Source organism: Haliotis cracherodii, unplaced genomic scaffold (genome assembly GCF_022045235.1).
Source record: "Haliotis cracherodii isolate W230 unplaced genomic scaffold, xgHalCrac1.p SCAF_7, whole genome shotgun sequence".
NCBI lineage: Eukaryota > Metazoa > Mollusca > Gastropoda > Lepetellida > Haliotidae > Haliotis > Haliotis cracherodii.
In genome coordinates, this window is record NW_027266330.1 from 62941859 (window position 1) to 62958191 (window position 16333).

The following is a 16333-nucleotide window of genomic DNA, read 5'->3' on the forward strand; positions in this document are numbered from 1 at the left end:
CGGATTTCTAAGGCTGTTCTGATTATATTTCCAGGTTTGTCAGCACCATATCAGTGTTCGTGGGTTTCACCGAAGTGGTAAACGGCCACGAGCTGTACCACTACGGCTGTACCAACTCGCCTTCATAGAACTGAAATACTGATCAAAGCCACGTTGAACAAATTCTATCCAGCTTTCCCGTGAAGATCCGGGGTGAGTAGTTGTGTACAGTACCCGAGGACCGCTCCTGGCTTCTGATTGGTCGAGAGGATCACGTGACCTCTGTGACGTCACTTTCGGTCACGTGACCTGCGCAGGGCATGATGGGACTTGCGCGTGCATCCAAGATGGCGGCACTTCCGTTTCCGGTGGCGCACGCCACCAAGATGGCGTCGCATCCGTTTCCGGTGGCGTGTGCACCTTCAAGAGGGCGTCGCTTCCGTGTCCGGTGGCGCACGCCTCCAAGGGGGCGTCGCCTCCGTTTCCTGGGGAGGAGGAGGAGGGGAAAACCCGGAGAAGCGCACGTAAAAGGTGAACGGGATCGACATTTAAAGAAGCGCGTCAAAAATCGTTTGTTGTTGTGGTTCTAAACATAGAAAAGGTGGCGGTGGTGGTGAAGGGAGGGAGGGAGGGTGGTGGTGGTGAAGGGAGGGAGAGGAGGGAGGGAGGAGACGGGTTCATGGTTTGGGTGGGAGGGTCGTCAAATCAAAGGATGAGAGTTGTCTTTTGTGTGAGATGGGTGGCCCTGAAAAGGGCCGTTTTGATGCTTACATGCAAGTGCACGCAACGGTGCAAAGGCACGGGTGGACATTCATCTGTCTCCTCACAGGACACCTACCGGTTTGCGTTAACCGCCGCACGTTGGTGTCCTTGAGGATGGTCTTACAGTACACACATTCGAAAATTCCATCCCGTGCCCTTGTGCCAAGGGCGTACACAGGCAGACTCCCTTGGCATGTACCGCATTGCCATGGTGGAGGAAATGGTGGTGATGTGGAAATTAGTTCTACATCCCAGTTTTCTGATTTTTCAGTCATGATGTTGTTGTTGCTGCTGCTCATGGTGATGCTTTCTTTTTAAATCAATTTTACAAGTGACACTGATCCACTCGAATCCACTCTTGTTTTATAGGAGAGGTACTGACACCCTGCTTCTTGGTTGGTTCCCCAGGCCGCAGCCCCGATTGGTTCGTTCCGGTGCCTGGCCAGCACCTCGGTTTTCCAAAACGGACCGACCCCTGTGTTTCTTTTCCATAGGAAATGGATTTTACCATGGGAGAGAAAGCACAACCCCGGTTCGGCCAATCAGACCCCAGCCTGGTCCGAGCGCGGCCTCTGATTGGTCGACAACCCAGGCTTCGGATTGGTCAGATTTCGATCCGTTTTTTTCCTTGGGTAGCCTTGGTATTTTTAGGTAGACGGTCGTCTGAATGCTAAAGGTGGACCGTCATAAGTAGGCATGAACGTGATGTAAGAATGCTTACGTGATGCACGTGTGTCACTCCCATGCCAATCGGAATGTTTTGTGTGCGTGTTTGTCTTCAAACAGACGTTGACGTTGATCCATAGAATGATTATTATTATTATTATTATGAATGATGCCGAGGTGCTGACACTCGTGTAGGTTGATGGGTGTACTGTCATACGTGTTGCCAGGTACACGCGGTGTTTCACGCATGTTGTCAGGCAAAATGTCGTGATGTCCCGTGTATGTATGTGTGTGTGTGTGTGACTACAACCATGGATGTAGTATTGAGATGAATAGAGAAAGATCGATACACCTACGCGACGTTTGCACACGTGATGTACTTCGTGTCGCAATGTGAACGTCGTGTCCTTTGTGTGTGTGTGTGTGTTGCCATGCAAACGTCGTGTCCTCTGTGTGTGTCTTCAAATTATTATTATGATTATTTAATGATACCGAGGTGTTGACACCCGTGTAAGTCGACAGGCGTACTGCGACACGTGTTTTCATGCACACATGATGTTTGACTCGTGTCTCCATGCACACGCAGTGTACTACGTGTCTCTATTTATATATTTATATATTTATTTTATTTTAACACGTGTGCCTCCAAGAGGTCTAAGGGGAGGGTGTGGATTCTTTGTTTGTTTGATTGTCGTTGTTTGGCAAAGCAAAGGATGAAAGTTGTCTTATGGGTGAGATGGGTGGCCCTGAAAAGGGCCGTTTTGGGAAAGAAGAAAACTTTTCTGCTGCTGTCCAAGAAGAATCATCATGTCCAAGCTTATGACAAGACAAGGATCGTCGAAGCGGTACTTGCTGTCATCTGGGTATACCATCTGGGTATGTCATCAGTGTGCCCTACGTGACACCACGTGTGGGGGTCCAACAAAAGTAAAGCTTGTAGGAAACAGGAAGCGGAAACAGACTGAACCATCCACAACAACAGCAGTAGACAAACGGGAACTTGAACGGGAACTTGAACGGGAACTGGAACGGGGAACTTGAACGGAAACTTGAACAGGAACACTGGACACGGGAAACGTCACCCTCCTAGGCATCCGGTCGTGCTACGCCTTTCGTGTTCTTCTGATTCACATTTTCCTCGCGGAGATAGTGGTATAGTTGTAGCTTCTTCTTGTGTTTCACTAGGCCGGTTAGTCTGAGGTAGTCACAGTGTGGGGACCACCAGTGATGTTCCACCCAAGGATCGTCGTGGGGCGCCCATCGTCTCAGCCGCACCCCACATTGGAAACAGTACACGCCATCGGCACCCCCTGTGTAGGCAAAGCCCGCATGGTCCATCTCTTTGCCAGTCTGGTTCATTTGCGTAGGACACGTCTCAAACGAAGCGAGCCTTCTTTCAAACCGTAGAAAATAGGGCGATGGCGTGTTACTGAGCGATGGTATCCCATCCTCAACATCCATACTCTTACTTCAACATCCACGAGTATCTGCACTATCCGTCACCACGTCTTCGCCACCCAGCGTCGTACCAATCTTCTTTGTCTCAGCCATTCTTGATTTTATAAAATAAAATTTTACAAGTGACACTGACCCGCTCCAATCCACTCTTGTTTTATAGGAGAAGAACCGGATCGAAACTCGCTGCTTCCTGGTTGGTCCAAAACGCAGCGCACTGATTGGTTCGTTCCGTTGCCTGCCCTGCACCTCGGTTTTCCAAAACGACCCGACCCTTATGTTTCTTTTCCATAGGAAATGGATTTTACCATGGGAGAGCAAACACAACTCGAATCGGGTGCTGTCTTCTGATTGGTCGGTGCTCTCTTCTGATTGGTCGACCACCCAGGCTTCGGATTGGTCCAATTTCGATACTGTTTTGGGGGAAGGGTTGTCCATCCATCAGACGTTCAGTCCCTCTTGGAGTACAAACGTTCATCAGACACACACCGCTATCATGCCAAGCAACCAAAGTACGCCCTATCGTTTGGAGAGGAAAGATACCACCCGCTCCAGGCAGTTAAGAACTGCTAACCATACCTATCGTTTGACTTTCAACCCAGACTACTTGGACACCGTACCACCGGACCGCGTTCCCATGGAACTGCCAGCTTTATTTGACAGAGTGATCGGTGACTTTTACCAACCGATGTCAGGCCAGAAGGGAGATCGTATTGGTCTAGGTATCGATCATCCCACTTTGAACACCCCTATACGGATTCCCTTTCGTCGCTTTGAAGATCTCCATGGGCTAGATATTTTGCATGCCTTGGAAAAAGTCCAACAGTCCAACAAATCCCTGAACATCGATGCCACCATGGTTGTGACTTTAGTACACGTCGCAGATCCCGACAGGCTAGGATCGGGCAGTGGTGGTCACCATCTGAAAAACGTGATTGGATTCAAAGCCTTTTTAACACGCAAACAGTGCATTGTACGGATCAAGAACGAAGATCAATCCTGTTTGGCACGGGCCCTGGTGGTGGCACAACATTCTGCCCAGAAGCCCCACCCTCTGACCCAAGAATGGTCCGCCCAGCGAAAGAGACTGACGAGAACGGATAGCGTCGACGTTCAAGGCATATGGGCACGGGACTTGTTTCGACGCCTTGGCCTGCCTGAAGGTCCCTGTCAAGGCTTGTACGACCTCGCACGCGTGGGACGGGCCTTGGTCCCCCTGAATTATCAACTGAAAGTCTACAGTCAAGAGGTGGGTCAGAGACTGTTGTACAAGTGCGATAAGGCTCCACCCCACGCCACCGTACTGCATTTATATCATCATGATCACCACTATGATGTCATCACTTCCATGCCCGCTTTTTGCGAACGCTGCGACCAACGTTACGATCATCCCGAAAAACATCCCTGCACCAAGGAATACCGCTGTCACCGTTGCCTCCACTCTAGCTATTGCGGACCCAAGGAAGAGCACGGGATCGCTTGCTTGACATGTCAACGTTGGTTCCCCAATCAACAGTGTTACACTCAACATCTCCAACCCCTGTCAGAGGGAAAACCCAGCGCCTGTCAATCGCTTCACAGGTGTCCGGCCTGTTTTCAGCTGGTCCGCGTCTTGGAGACGCCCATGGTTCATCATGAGTGCTCCGATGAAGAACATCCCTGCTTGGTGTGCCGAGAACCCATGACCCCAGACCATCGCTGTTACATGACGCCTCTCCGTGAAGAAAACGAGGAAGAGGAGGAAGAGGGGGAGGAAGAGATGGAGGAAGATGGGGAAGAGGAACAACATCACGTACGAGACGACGTCCAATATGCGTTCTACGATTTTGAATGTATGCAAGACACAGGGGAACACATTCCAAATTTGTGCGTGGTGCAACTGGGATGTGGACGGTTCATCAGTGAAGTGAGCAAGGACTTGTGCGAACAATGTCCATGAAGAGAAGAAGGGTATGGTCCCAGCCGTGAGATCGTGTTTCAAGGTCCCACCACGCGACATGATGTGTGCGTGTGGTTGACCACGCTGGCTGAAAAACCCAAGAAGAACAAGGACCGAGAGGAAGAGGAGGGCAGCACACGCAAGGGGACAACAGTCCACCTGGGGGAAAAAAGAAAACGGGATGACTCTCCCTCAAGCAACCACGCTTCCAAAAGACATGCATCACCCCGGCAGGAGGTGGAAGTGGAGAAAACAAAGAAGCCAAAGAACAAGAACACCACCACGACAGTCCAGAAGGAGGATCGCATTTATGTGATGGGCCATAATGCACGATCCTATGATTTACACTTGATCCTAAAGGGCTTGTTCCCCCTTCTGGTGAAACTCCCCATCAAGATACGACATGGTCAACAGATTCTGCAGGTGACCCTGGGACGACTGTGTTTCGAAGACAGCTTAAATTTCATCCCTTACCCCCTGAAAGCCTTTCCCAAGAGCTTTGGGCTGAAAGAACTGAAGAAAGGGTATTTTCTGCACTTTTTCAATACCGAAGCCAACCAGACCTACAGTGGTGTCTATCCACCAGCCGTCATGTACGATCCCGATGGCATGTCTCCCGCGGAACGTAGAGTCTTCCTCCAGTGGCATACCCAAAAAGTGCAAGAAGGAGCCTTGTTCGACTTACAAGGAGAACTTTTAGCCTACTGCCAGAGCGATGTGGACATTTTGAGACGGGGATGTGCTGACTTCAGACAGAACGCCATCAACTCGGTTGGCATGGATCCCTTTGTAGAAGTGATGACAGCTGCTGCGTTCACCATGAAATCCTTCCGAAAACACGACCTGAAACCCAATACCATCGCCATTCTTCCACCTCAAGGCTACCAGCCCAAGAGAAACTATTCCCAAGCCTGTATGCACTGGCTCCAATATCTGATGGAAAGGGACCCCCATCTGCACCTCCAGCAGACCAGGAATGGTGGTGAAAAAGAGTTCACCTGTGGAGAGGGCCAACATCGGTACAGTGTGGATGGCTACGATCCAGCGACAGGCACCGTCTACGAATTCCTGGGCTGTTTCTGGCATGGGTGCCAGGCCTGTCACAAGACCCAACGTGGAGAACCGCATCCCGTCCTGGGCACGTCGTTGGGAGCCCGTTACACCGACACCCACTACCGTTTGAGTCTCTTGAGTCAACACCCTGAGGTGAAACGGATCGTCACCCTGTGGGAGCACGAGTTTACACAAATGCAACGGGGGGACTCTGCTCTGCGTGCTTTCTTGCAGGGACCCCACTGTATCCACGTCCCCGGGCCACTCAACCCTCGCGACGCCTTCTATGGAGGGCGCACCAATCCCGACACCCAGCAAGTGGGACTCTTTGACACTTACATCGATCGTCATTTCAAGGAGAAGCTCGAAGGCAGCGGATACCCCGAGGGATGTACGGATCACGACGCTTACATCCAGGAGATTTACGACAAGGAAGGCATTGAGTTGGACAAGGAGCGCATCGAAAAAAATCCAGGATGCTGCAGAATTGCCAAGATGCAACTGAATTCGCTCTGGGGCAAGTTTGGACAACGGGTAGACTACAGTCAGAACGTCTATATTAACGATCCTGTACAGTACCTTACCTTGTGGAGGGATAAACGCAATACCATCGAGGATGTCACCGTTGTCAACGAACACATGGTGGAAGTGACCTATACCCTGCAGAAAGAATTCCAAACCCCTCATTCTCATTTCAACGTCGCCATTGCTGCTTGGGTCACCGCCCAAGCACGTTTCAAGCTGTACAAGACTCTTTCTCTGGTGGGTCGCAGGGTCTTGTACTTTGACATGGACAGCGTCATTTACATTCATCGACCCCACGACGCGAATCCAGAGCTGGGTCATTCGTTGGGTGAGTTTACAGATGAACTGGACGGAAACACCATCAAGACGTTTGTGTCAGGAGGTCCCAAAAACTATGGCTATGAGTTAATGAACCCCAGACCCGATGGAACGCGCACGACCTGCAAAGTGCGAGGGTTCACTTTGAATTACAGAAACCAACAACATCTCAACTTTGACACCATGAAAGGTTTGATACTGGGACAGCAGCCTGGGAAAGAGGGGGAGAAAATCAGTTTGGATTACCCTCATCAGATCATTCGAAAAGGACCTCGGCACGAAAATGCTCTTGTGAGTCGACCCACCCGAAAAGACTATCGTACCGTGTACAACAATCGACGTCTCGTCTACGACGAAACAACAGGGCTGCCTGTAGACACGCTCCCCTTTGGGTACAGAGATGACTTTCTATAAAATGATATACCATTGGGGTTTCATATCGACGGATCGAAACTGAATCAACATGAACCCCTACAGAAAAAAACAGACGAAATCTGACCAATCCGAAGTCTGGGTTGTCGACCAATCAGAGGCCGTGCTCGGACCAGGTTGTGCTTTCTCTCTCACGATACAAGCCTAACCCTATGGAAAAGAAACACAAGGGTCGGTCCGGTTTGGAAAAATTGAAGCTCAGGCCAGACACCGAAACGGACCAATCGGAAAGCAGGACCTCCGTTTTTTTTAATACGTCCAACGCTCTCCGGTCATCACTTTTCACTGAACGGACCAAGCAACAACATCGTCCCTCTGATTGATGTTCCTCACGTTGTGTTGGCTCTTGGCGTTTCATCTGGAAGAAACACGTGTTTGGAGAGAGTACCATCAAGTGTTGACACACATCCGTGAAGACTTGGAAAGAAGAAACAACGAACAGAAAATCCGGACAACATCATGTTGACACGGTTGAATGCCAAGACACGGAGCGACACGGGTGGTAAAAGAAGCAGGGGAGATGAGAACGGTGACATGACTGCTGACATGTGGGGTGATGTGTACGACATGTTGTGTGCCAAGATAAAGGCTGACGACGCGTACGCCAAGTTACGTTCAAAGATGCGGAAACTGACTGAACCCCAGAAAGTAGCACCGGTGAAGACGATAAAGAAGACCCAGAAGAAAAAAACAAGCAAACCCACAGCAGCAGCAGCTGCAACAGCGGCAACACCCACCACCACCACCACCACCACCACCACCACCATCACCCCCCACCCCAGCAACAACAGCAGCAGCAGCAGCGACAGGCACCGAAACGAAAGGGACATCCTTTTTGAAACCTGCAACACCTGCAACGCCTGCAAAAAGACGATCCCGGAAGAAATTATCTCTGAAGATCGCTCATCAAGAACAACTGTAAGTACCATTCAGTACTTCTTTGTCTCAGTCATTCTTGATGTGATGTTGATCTTCATGATGATGATGCCTATGTTGATGATGACTATACCTATTCATATGATGAATTGACTCTGTCCTATGATTGACAGGATCCCTGATGTCAGTTCAGCCCAGTCCGTGCTAGAACAGTGGTGGGAACAAACCCCTCGGGAGCCCACCTATTCACTGAATGCACCTGTGACGCTGCCGACGGGTGACAGTGAAGACCATGAAGCGCTCAAGCTGGCCACCCTCCCTTCCATGCATCTGGATACGCTCCCCCTGCTTGATGCTTCTTGGTCACTAGCCTCACCGGAAGATGTCTTCTCCTCAGGTATGCCCATTGTTTGCGACCGTGACAACGTTGACCTGAATCCTTATGGAGAAGCTCAACTCACTCCCCTACAACGCGAATGTAGTGTTTGCCGACACAACAACATGTTAAGATACATCAGCTGCAACAGCGGACAAGTGATGTGTCATGTCTGTTGTATGGAGCTCATAGACTGTACTTGTATGTTGACCTATGACAAGTATGATGACATCCCTATCACATCTGAGGATCACATCTTATGGTGATCCTCATCTTCACTCGAAGAACTTTACAACACTAAGCTGCAACCGTAGTCAAGTGATGTGCCATGTCTGTTTCAGGAAGGTAATAGACTGTACTTGTTTAACGGATGGACCTCTCGCATGTTTGAGGGTGGACCGCATCTTATGGGATTGAACATAGAAGAGCTTGAAGAGGAAAGAGGAAAACGTTGCTGCATTGTTGTAGGGACATGCAAAGCACTCCCTCCGCCATTGTCTTTTCGTATTTCCAATTTATCTGGTTGTGATTGGGTTTTTTCATTATTAAACAGTGATTGATTGAACTCTTTGTGTCTTGATTGATCTCAACTCCAATAGAGTACCGAACCGAAGGTAGAGGTTGAGTTGAGATGTCGTCTACGCTGTCTGTCTGTCTGTCTGCCTGTGCGTCTGTCATGTCCGTGCACACCAAAGTGTAAAATTAAAATAAAAATAGATAAACGACAAAGGTCATGCTTGAAAGATCAGCTGCCTGGTGTCCATCATGCCAGGTCACATTACCACATCCCCGTGTGTCATGTCGTGTGTCATGTATCATGCCGCGTGTCAGTCAACCCAAACACAGGATGACGTCACGTGATGAGGTGAAGGAGGAGGAGGTGGAGGTCAGTGAAGTGAAGTCACGGTCATCATGGAGCAAAGACGTTCTATGAATGCCATGTCATCCTCCCGAGATGTTGTCCCCGATTCCGAGTGGGTGTCTGAAAAGGTGGGAGGACAAGAAACGAGAAAACGTCCCCTCTTTAGGGACGACACCCTCTTGATGGACGACACATGGCGACTCAGTGACATTCTGGAGGGACCTTTTCCTTCTTACACCTTGTGTCATCCTTCTCATCCTCACTATGATTCATTTCAAGAACGTTTGAGGTCTTTTAAAACGTGGCCTAAACAGATGACCCAGACCCCGTATGACATGGCCATGGCTGGCTATTTCTATCCAGGACGAGGTGACTGTGTTACCTGTTATTGCTGCGGTGTGGCACTCCGCCAATGGGAAGCCACAGACCAACCCTGGAAAGAACATCTGAAGCACGTCAAAGTCCCCTGCGAATACTTGTGTGTGTTTTGTCCTGATGGAGAAGTGAACGAAAAATACAGACGCTTGGTGTCCCAAGAAGCATGGAAGAGAAGAGTCGAGTGTCTTGTTCACCCCAAGTGACAAAGTTTCTTTTTTCAAAGTGTACAGACGTTCATACCCTCGTGGTCACCCCCGTGGTCACCACCCCACCTCGTGTTCACAAAAAAATCACAGGGACGCCCCTAATCCTGTGACTTTTTGTTTTGTTGTGTTGGTTCATGTGAGGGGGGATTAAAAAAAAAAGTTGAACCCATAGTCGTGTTATGTGGTCTGTAGGATGAAGAAAAACAAATGTACACCCAGATAAAAAAAACGGATCAAAATCTGACCAATCAGAGGTTTGGGTTGTCGACCAATCAGAGACCGTGCTCGGGTCATGCCGGACTCTGAATGGTCGAACCAGGGTTGTGCTTTCTCTCCCATGGTAAAACCATTTCCTATGGAAAAGAAACACAGGGGTCGGTCCGTTTTGGAAAACCGAGGTGCAGACCAGGCACCGAAACAAACCAATCGGGGGTGCGGCCTGGGGAACCAATCAGGAACCAGGGTGTCAGTGGCTCTCCTATAAAAAACAAAACAAGAGCGAAGCCACTCACACACACACTGCATTCTATGAAACCAATCATGCCAGCTCTATACAGTTGTATGAAGTGCCAGACCGACAGTCACAGTTACCTGTACTGCCCTGAAGTGACATGCCTCGAGTGTAACACTCAAGGTCACCGTCACTATGTCCGGGCATCACACCTCGTGTAGAGAAAAGAAAACGGGTCAGAAGCCTCTCAAGAAAACACGCTTCAAAGCGCCGACGACACCTTCAGTCCGAGGATGAGATGGAAGTAGAGGATGAAGAAGATAGATCATCTGAACAAAGTGACAAATGCATGAGGGGCATGCTGCTCCACTGTTTTTACCAGCGTCCCATCGTTTCCAGTTTTTCCAGTTTTTCCAGTGTTCCAGTGTTCCTACCGTTTCCTGGCGTTTCCAGTTTCCAGTTTTTTTTCCAACGGCCCTTTTCAGGGCCACCCATCTCACCCAAAAGACAACTCTCATCCTTTGCTTTGACGACCCTCCCACCCAAACCATGAATCCGTCTCCTCCCTCCCTCCCTCCCTCCCTCCCTCGTCTCCCTCCCTTCACCACCATCACCCTCCCTCCCTCCCTTCACCACCACCGCCACCTTTTCTATGTTTAGAACCACAACAACAAACGATTTTTGACGCGTTTCTTTCAATGTCGATCCCGTTCACCTTTTACGTGCGCTTCTCCGGGTTTTCCCCTCCTCCTCCCCGGAAACGGCGGCGACGCCCTCTTGGAGGCGTGCACCACCGGACACGGAAGCGACGTCCTCTTTTAGGTGCGCGCGCCACCGGAAACGGATGCGACGCCATCTTGGATGCGTGCGCCACCGGAAACGGAAGTCACGTGACCGGAAGTGACGTCACAGAGGTCACGTGATCCTCTCGACCAATCAGAAGCCAGGAGCGGTCCTCGGGTACTGTACACAACTACTGGGGTGGAATAGGTCTTCAGCAACCAATGCTTGCCGTAAAAGGCGACTAACTGGATCGGGTGGTCAGGCTCGCTGACTCGTTTGATGCATGTCATCGTATCTCAATTGCGTGGACCTATCCTCATGATGTCAATGACTGGATTGTCTGGTCCAGACTCGATCATTTACAGACCGCTGTCATATAGCTGGAATATTGCTGAGTGCGGCGTTAAACCAACAAACAAACTTAATCTAGCTACGTTATCAATGGTTAGCTTTGTCTGTTTAATCTCTATTGTTTAATTGTTAAGTATACAGGGGTGCTATGCTCTTACCTTGCCAGCCAGCGACGTTGCATTATGTGGAAATGTTGCACTTAACACAGGGACAGCAGGTGAAGAAAGAGACATATATGTTGAAAAGCTAATATTAAATCAGAATTGAAATCATTTAACACAAACTTGAAGAAAGAAGTAGATGAACTAAAGATGGAGACAAAGTGGTGATTTGCAAAGGGTCATGAAAAATATTCAACATCAACAGGATACAAAACAGTGTGACATTCTTGAAGTAGCCAACCGCCTATATCGCCAAGAAAATTTACCTGAGTGGAATCAATGAAAACATTTCTTTAAAATAATTGTAAGTTTTTTTCTTCAAAAGAACCTTTCCTCTTCTGCTGTTTTCATAGTGTGGAATCAAGGAAACTAGACTTGGTTTAGTCTGGTGTAGACTTGCCAAGGCATTCAGTAAGAAAAAACCCACCTACATACATATAATGGTGCAGGACTGAGAACTAATCAGACTTACTACAACAGATTAACACACTTACTCATGAACTCGATAGACATGAGCAGTAATGCAGTAGAAATAACATGATATTCTACGGTATGTCAGAGAAGGAGGATCTCCTTATATGTAAGAAGTATGTCTGCGATATACTCAACGACACAGCCGGGGAAGAGGACCCACCACTCACATCTGATGCTGTCATAGCAGCACATCACCTGGGCTCTACAGGAAAAACATCAGCCAGACAAATGATAGTGAAGTGTATATGTCCAGAAGATAAGTCACAGGCGGTCAGCCTGAGACATTACCTGAAAAGCATTGGGTATGGCATCTCTAACGACCTTACAATGAAACAAAGAGAAACTTTACAGAAACTGAAAGAAATGGGTTATTATAAGGACGGCGAGCTCATCGTCAAAGACGCTGACGAATCGTCTGCTAGCCAGCCAGATAGTCTGACAGACAGACTGGTACCAACATACGCCTTGTTTGTTTGTTTGTTTTTTGTTTAACACTGCACTCATCAATATTTCAGCTGTATGATGGATGAGCATCGATCCACGCAATTGGGATATGATAATATGCAACAACCAAGTCAGCGAGCCTGACCACCGATCCCGTTAGTCGCTTCTTACCAAAAGCATAGTCGCCTTTTTCGTCAAGCATGGGTTGCTGAAGACCTATTGTACCCCGGATCTTCACGGGTACATACGCTTTGACTACAAGGTCACAGTAATATGGAGGATGGTCCGAATAATAACAGATAGGGGCGTTGGTCCACAAAATCAAAGTTTTGTATTATAGCCCTGTATTGCGATATTTATGGACTGTGTTCTAAGTTGTGCGATACAGTTTTCGTACACGAGTCCCTTCCAGCAAATCATCACATTGCAGGACTCACTGAGACATGGCACTATCACACTTCTATTGAAGATAAGAACCCCAAGGAAGTCTCCTTGTAAAATGAACAAAGAACTTAGTAAAAATGTTGAACATCACTTCATTCAAAATAATGGTATGCGTATGAGTAAAAATAATAGGGAATATTTTCATTACAATTTAGTTTAGTAACATGACGATCGTTGAGTCGCATCATCATTTTAGAAAATTCCCTCTGTAGTAGCATTATAGATATATAAATCTGACTCCAGTTGAGTTGAGGCAGAACTGTTATTACTTATAAAAAAATATATCATAGAAGCATTGATTGGCTCCAGGTGGTGGTGAGGTAGAGTCAATTTAGCTTAATCTCATGACGATCATTGAATTACATCATCATTTTCACATAAAAAATTCGCTCTGTAGTAGTAGTATAGGTATAGAAATCTGGCTCCAGTGGAAGTGAGCCAGAATCCCCATTACCTATACCACTTAAATATACCACTGAGTGGGGATTTTGATGCCAGAGCCGGTACAGAGTTTGATTACATTTTATATGATATTTCAAGTCACGTTGGTTTGGGCCATTGCTCATATATACATGATACCCGTTATACATCACGACATGATGACAAACAGATGTTGGCGTTCATTGCTGTATCTCAATACCATCATATGGAGATATGTTTCAGATGCAGGTGCGGGTCTTTACATTTGTATCATAAGTGCCATTAATTACATTATTACTTCACGCTCTTTGGTCAAACTGTTTCATGAGTTCGATGCCGTCATAGTGTGATTGTTTACATGTACGATGTAGGGTTCAGTCACTGGACATTCACGCTACTCCCTGTGAGGATGGTCACGAAGCAAGGTAAGCACGTGCCGAGGGTAGTGGCCTCAGATTTAAGTAGGACAGGGACAAGGTCGGTGAACTCAGGGAGAATCTACATTCACCTGATATATCTAGATTGCTTCATAGCTTTTGCGACAAAGTTATTTCTTACATTGATAATGCAGTAACATCTCTTACAAATGCAATATGTCAAGCTGCATAGTGCATGAAACGTAAATGCTGTTTTGATACACGAAATTCACAACCCTGGTTTGATAAAAAGTGCACATTTCTAAGATAAGAGAAGTGCAGATTTGGAGATTTGTGCATTTTAATGATGAATCAAAATTTATATTTTCAGTTGGTAAAGTTTCTTTTGGACGTCAGTTTATATAGACTTGTCAAAACGCTTTTGACTTAATAGGGAAAATTGTGGTACATTTTTAAGGCTAAGAGGGCTAGGAAGTAAAATGTTAAAATCAATCCAAACTCTCAATAAAAGTGTTAAAGCATGTGTCAAATTTAATGATATGTTTTCAACATGTATTGATTGTCTTCTGGCTTTACGACAATGCCTTCTATTTTCAATTCTTATCAATGAATTATCTTATGAAACCGAAACATGTGGCGTATCAGGACTCAGCTTCATCCTGAACCTGCACAGCTGTTTCTTCTGTTATTGCTGATGATGTTGTGTTTATCTCTGATACACTTTTTAGTTTACAGAAGAACGTTGATGTCCTGAAATACTTTTGTTTGGGAATTGTTTGACAGTATATATGAAACAACCTTAACGGTAATAGGTTTTTACAAATGGTGGAAGATTGTCGAAATATGAAAAAATGGTTCTGTAATGGCCTACAATTGAATGTGTTTCCTGGTATAGATATCTAGATATTGTATACAGGAGGTCATTAGTATGGACCTAGCACATAGGAAATGTTTGTTTGCAGGCTAAACTATTATTATTTGGTATATCGTTGACCACTCACGATGTTTAAGCCGTTACCTTTTGACGTCTTCTTAAAGATTTATTTACACCAAAGTTTGTCGTATTTTATTATATTGCGGAAATGTGGGGACTGAATGTTGTTAAGGAAATTAAAGTTGTACATTTAGTAGCTTGTCTTATGTGTCAGCACATGTTGTGCGAGGCGGATGTGGCAGATATCCATTGAATATTTATATCAATGAAAGGTCTGCGGAATACTGGTGTAAAATATTCAAAATTCAATTGAGTGTTAAGTCGAACATTGTTATTTTATGCTTGTAAAATAGGAGGTAATGGTTGTAGAAGTTTGGCATCTAGGATTAAGCGTACATTACGGGTCAATGAAGTTGTACTTGTTTGGCAAGAACAGATGGTATCAAGACTGGCATGTGCAGAGCTAAGTTTGATTTTGATTAGTGGATTTCTGAGACAATATTGCTTTTTTCATGTTTTGAACGAAGAAATATGTTGCACTCGAAATCGGGGGTATTAGTGAGCTCACTTTTTGCCTAGTTTAAGGCTATTTTCGTTGTTGAATCACATATCCACAAAGTCAACTGATTGAAACATAGACATGCTCTTGTTCAGTTTAGATCGGGTTGCCATAAACTACGAATAGAAACTGTCAAGTATGTCGGAGAAGCGAACTTCTGTAATATCTGTGAACTGTCATAATAAGATGACACATTTGTGTTAAATATCACGGTTTACATTACATTAAAACTTAAGGAATATCCCATAATCCACCAATTATTAATGCTTATGCTATCATCACATGTGGCCATCTTAAAACATTTACCAGTTAATATATAATATATATATATATATATATATATATATATATATATATCAAGTTATGTTTGTGAGACAGTCTTCATTACAGTATAATTTCTCAGCATGTAACCTGGGCTTATGAATTAACTACCACCACAGGGGATCCCAATACTTACAGGGGTGTCTTGTTATTTAATACAATCCACCCATCCAACTACTCTCCGAGACCGACGTTGCTTAACTTTACCTGATTTGTGCGCTGTGCACGGGACATCGTGCCACCAAAATAATAGACTGGACACCCTTTTGTGGAATATCAATGGGTTTATTAGAAAGAATTACTACATAATTAATAGTATTTATACTTTACAAGCTCTGGTTATAAAACATACAAGAAGACCATGGGAATTTTACTGTGCCATTAAAAAAGGTTTAATTCCCTTTTTGTGCATGAGTAAGTTAAATCCGTGGTTGCACTTCATTATGGATTTAAACTGTCTAAATATTTCTGAAGGAGGTGTACACGAAGGTTGTACTTTAAACCCAATCCTTTTTTCACTGTTCATCAAAGAGCTAGTGACACATTTTGCACAGACGTTTGTTGATGGTATTTATGTGATAGATGAAATGTACAAGTATAGGTTATTGAAAATGACATTCATTTTGTATTGATGTGCCTGGGATATATTAAAATCGTTTGAAACAAATCACATTGTTCAATGTTCATACTTATGATAATAGTGTGATAACAATGATATGATAATCTGACGTAGGCGTTCTAAAATATTTAGTAAATTTCATCCAATTTGCCATCTGATTCACTAATG

The 16333-nt window shown here is 46.0% G+C and overlaps 1 pseudogene; it reads left to right on the top strand.

Annotated features, from left to right (window-relative positions):
• The first annotated feature begins 7588 nt into the window (after nucleotides 1–7588).
• Nucleotides 7589–7968, top strand: LOC139447579 (probable splicing factor 3A subunit 1; annotated as a pseudogene).
• Nucleotides 7969–16333: the final 8365 nt, after the last annotated feature.